Raw genomic sequence first — 5556 nt, forward strand, 5'->3', positions numbered from 1 at the left:
TACAATGAAATTGATTTTTCTTGTGATACAGTACAAATCAATGTTGATAATGAAAGAATATTAATAAAATTACATAAAAATGTACAACATCACATGATACAAAATAAAAAGTGTACAAAATAAACTGTTGCAGCAGATGATACTACTAATAATGGAGCAGTGCAAGAATGTGAAGAACCATTTGAATAGACAGATGCAACAACTAAATTATTCTTAGAAGTATATAAAGATGCAACAAAACAGCACAAAACCAAAACAAAAAAAAATATTTTGACGCAAACTGTCCGAAACATTGCAGTCGCATGGTTATAATATTTCTGCAATGCAAGTAGAGAATAAATTTAAGTCGCTTGACAGATCATACAAAAATATGATGAAAAATAATAAAAAGACAGGCAGACATCGAGCATCATGTCCTTATAAAACGTAAGCATTAATCTATATATTGACATTTATAAAAAAGATATGCATCGATGCACATATATTATAAACGAGTTTTTATATAATATATATGACTAATATATAATTATACAGGGTGTTCCGTAAGTCGAAGTCAATCGCTTGGGAGATGAATGGGGAACCAAAAACAAGAAAGAAAGTTGATACAAACATAAGTCAAAAAATGCGTTGTTTTCGAGTTATAGCCATTTTTATGTTAAAATTTAAAATTGCTTTGCCTTCGAATTTTTTTGTCAAAATTGAAATATAAGATGGTTTTTATGAATTTCAAAATACAACTAAAGTCAAATAAAAGTTGCAGGCTGCTTTAGCACTACCCAGGATGCACTGCGTGGAGGTACAGCCCGCTTAGCATCTCTTGGCAGAGATCAGGACCCAACAGTTCGTCACTCCTGTGGTATTTAGTGACTCCAAATCCTCTCTGTCGCGTGTGTGTGTGTGTGTGTGTGTGTGTGTGTGTGTGTGTGTGTGTATGTGTGTGTGAGTGAATGTAAAAATTATATGAGATGTTCGAAATGACCTCCTTCTGCATGAATGCAGGCTCTAAGCCTTCTTTCTAAGGAGTCCCGAACTTTTTGTAGCACTTCCGGATTTTCTCTAATGTTTTCAAATCGATTAGTTATTCTTTGCCAAAGTTTATGGACGTTATTAACTGGCCGTTTATAAACAAAGGATTTTAAATGACCCCAAAGATAGAAATCACACGGATTGAGATCGGGTGATCTAGGAGGTAAGCGTACAGGTCCTCCACGCCCTATCCATTGTCGTCCGAATTTACGTTCCAATTCTTGTCTAGCAATTAAACTAAAATGTGCAGGTGCACCATCGTGCATAAACCACATATTACGTCGTCACAGGAGTGACGAACTGTGGGGTCCTGATCTCTGCCAAAAGATGCTAAGCGGGCTGTACCTCCACGCGGTGCATCCTGGGTAGTGCTAAAGCGACCCGCAACTTTTATTTGACTTTTATTTGACTTTATTTGTGTTTGAAACTCATAAAGACCATCTTATGTTTCAATTTTGACAAAAAAATTCGAAGGTAAAACAATTTCAAATTTTAACATAAAAATGGCGATAACTCGAAAACAACGCATTTTTTTACCTATGTTTGTATCAACTTTCTTTCTTGTTCCCCATTCATCTCCCAAGCGATTGACCTCGACTTACGGAACAATCTGTATATACGAAACTGTTTATCATATTGCAGACAGTTGACAGAACTGTTTGCAAATAAACACAATATTATACCTTTAGCAGTCTCAAGAAGTGAAGGTACAATTACACACATACACTACACACATATATATATATATATATATATATATATATATACATATTAAAATTTATGTTACAAATATTGTACTCATATTGATATTTCTCTGTGTTAGGTGCTATCGATGGTTCTCACATAAGGATAGACAAGCCAATAGAAGACCAGGATTCATATATTAACAGTAAGCAATACTTTTCATTACATATTCAAGGGACGGTTAATCACAATATGATTAACCGCCCCTTTGAGAGACTGATAGCTGTACCATTTGGTACAGTAACATTGTTTCTCTCTGTAGTCGCCGTGCGCTCGGGATCGCGCCAGAGATGTCGCTTCCAAACGGCATCTCTAGGCGTTATCTGGAGAGAGGAGAGTGTCGTGAGCGTGGAGCGTCAGGTGAGTTAGAGATTATGTTGCGTTAGCGTATAGACCACAAACTAGGATAGTTTTCTAGAATTTTTTAAAGAGATATTCGCGGTTGAAAATGTATATTTTCGAAAATTACGTCAGATGTGCTTATTTCGTTCTGTATCGTCTCCTGGGTGACAATACGTCACTCTGTTGTGTCACTCTGCTCCCTCAGCAGCACGCCAAATATATTTAAATAATTTTCCAGTATCCCAAAATCGCACCCATTCCGTTAGATCCATCGTGGTAGCAATATATTTGTGTTCTCGCGCATGCGCGGTGGTTCCTATTTTGCGTATAGGCCGAAAGTCGGTAATGGTTGGTTAGTGGTTATGTCGCGTTAGCGTGTAGAGCACAATCTCAGATAATTTTTTAGTGTTCTTTAAAGCAATATTCGCGGTTGAAAATGTGTATTTACGAAAATTATGTGATATGTGTTTCTTTCTGCTTCTTTCTTTCGTTCTGTATCGTTTCCTGAGTGACAATGCATGCCTATGTCACTCTGCGCCCTCAGCAGCACGCCCAGTATCTTGAAAATAATTTTCCATTAAACCAAAATCGCGCCCATAACGTAAGATCCATCGTAGTAGCAGTATATTTGTGTTCTCACGCATGCGCGTTGGTCATATCCACCACATGGGCCTAAAATCGGCCATGTTAAGATTGTGACGATGCGCACCTGCATCGTCACTAATACCGGCCCGACCGACCACCAGTCGGGCCGTGCACCGGCACGTTGCGCCAAATAGCCGCAAGGCCTAATATCCGCTGACAATACGCGTAAACAAAATAGGCGTGACATACGATACCTAGCGACACCAATCACACAAACCAATCGATCAAGAGCACGTGCCGCGGACACGCCACGATCACGTGCACAGCGAATGAAGACAAAGCGGCGTCAAGTATATAATCCGCGGCGCCGAATTAATCGGGACCAGACCGATCCGGACCGTCAATCGAACTCAATGCTATACAGCGGAGAGCAAGGACTACGACCGACTCGTCTCTATTTCCTCAGCCTACCCAGTTGCACATCCTCGCGAGCAAGGACCGAAGCCAGTACATTAGCTCTGTCGATCTTTATCGACTCTTGCTTGCATCCCGTCCACGCCTCGAACAAGGACTGAAGCCAGTACATTAGCTGCGCTCTGTCGAGCTTTCTCGATCCTTGTTCTTAGCCTCTCGACGGGCGAGATCGAGAGTGAATACGCCGATACATCGACTACTCACTCACAATCTCGTCACCTGCGAAACAGGCGTGCGAGCGAGCGCGTCTCCACCGCGAACGCGAAAACAGCGTGTCGTGCTGTGACACGGACTCGATACCGCAGACACCGCGCGGTCCCCGCGATCGACCACGCGAGCCGCGCACAAATCGCAACCGCCGAATCGTGACACGCGACCGCCTGCCGAATATCTGAGGCGAGCCTAACCTTCGCGCTATACGCTGCGCCTACCGTCTTAACTATCGCGACACGCAAAAACCGCGACCTGGTAACTGGCGCCGTCTCCCAGCAGGACTGTACACTAACACGCGATTACTCTGTAGGAAGGCTCAATAAATCTTTTTGTTATTTTTATTTATTATCATTCGCGTCGTATTATTTCATGAACCCGGACTTCGACGAGCGACTAATTCCTTGGCACCAACAACAACCGACACGCGGAGTTCGGCTGTTACATTGGCGCCCGAACAAGTTGATACGCGAAGTAATACAAGTAAAAGCAAAGCCCGAGTACAGAGCGCGAATGACGTCGTGGGTATATAAACTATTAAAAAACAAGATTACAGAGCAGCTACTAAGACAAAACGTAGATACAGAGGGAAAATTCGAGGATCTGAGACAACGACTCGTACAGCTAGCTAAAAGACAACCAGAATTATTTACAGATACGAGTAACAGTAACTTGGTTGACGGCACAGGAACCGAAAATAAAGTCGCGATGCCAAGAGACAACGATTCCGCTACAACAATGTAGCCTGTGGAATCAATCGCGAAGATAATGAATCAGATAAGAAAATGGGGATGTCATTTCGACGGACGCGATCCTCACTCGTTTTTGGAATGAATAGAGGAACTGAGCCAGATATACAGATACCCAGGCGAATATCTACTAAAAGGGCTACCGGAAATGTTAAGGGGCGAGGCTCTATCGTGATTCCGGAATGGTCGCGAGAATTGGCACTCGTGGGAAGAGTTTCCCGGCGATTTCGAAGCGGAATACACACCACGAGAATCGCAAGTAAGAATGCGACGACAGGCAAAGGGACGAGAACAGAAGGAAGGAGGGTCGTTCCGGAGCTACGCTAACGACCTGCTCAAGCTCATACGAAGAGCGGGCGGTTGGTCGGCGAAGGAACTACTCAATCTCCTCTACGAGAATATGCTCCCCGAAATAAAACGATTTGTAAGACCGGACGAAGTGGACAGCATGGGCGAGCTACGTATGAGAGTAACAGAGATCGAGCATGTCGAGCAACAAATTAGTGAAAGGAAAAAGGAGAAACCGGAAGCACAGGCCCTCCAACCAAAGGCATCGCCAGCAACAACAATGCCATACAACAAGGACGAGTGCTGCTGGCGATGCAAACAAAGGGGACATAATAGATTTTACTGCAAACGACCACTGCGGAAATTCTGCTCGCAATGAGGCAAAGACAATGTGCTAACAAGGAAATGCCATCCACGGCCAGGAAACGGACAGAGGGTCGAGTTCAAGAGGGAAACTCGGCCCAGCACAGTCCAGTAAAATATACACCGAGACCTTTTATCAAAATTAGAATAAATGGGTAGGAAATAGAGGCATTAATCGATTCGAGGTCGGAAACATCATTTATAAAACCAGAAACAGCACAGAAACTACAACTAAAAATAAACAAAACGAACGATAACGTACGATTAGCTAACGGAATAACAACAGAAATAACAGGAAGAACAGTAGAAATAAAAATTAAAATACAAGATAAAGAATATCAACGGAGGGTAAGAGTCTTACCAAATCTCGGGTGCTCAATGATTATTGGGACGGATTTATGGGCCGACTTACAATTGACGCTACCGCCACCGCCGTACAGAACCAAGAACACAAATAAATACATGCACAATAGACAAGAAACTGACACGACGAACAAAACAGGAAGACGAAATACTAAGGCAGTTTCTAGCAAGAGAACTATTAGGACCTTAACTTAGTTTCCGCCCGCAAATGTTAGATGGCAATGCAAACAGTTCTAGTAGTCATTACTAACGAAACAGGTAGTTTGTGATTAATTTCGACATTTCTCGATAACATTCAGTCAGCATACACAATTATTTTCCTAAACAACAATTTCTTTTGCTTTGTGAAAAATGGAACGCGATAAAGTGTTTTTTCGACATGTGCTTTTGCACTATTTTGATTTGAAAAAAA

This window comes from Odontomachus brunneus, unplaced genomic scaffold (assembly GCF_010583005.1).
Source record: "Odontomachus brunneus isolate Ranch 3 - 2012 unplaced genomic scaffold, Obru_v1 Obru_scaffold_086, whole genome shotgun sequence".
Lineage (NCBI taxonomy): Eukaryota > Metazoa > Arthropoda > Insecta > Hymenoptera > Formicidae > Odontomachus > Odontomachus brunneus.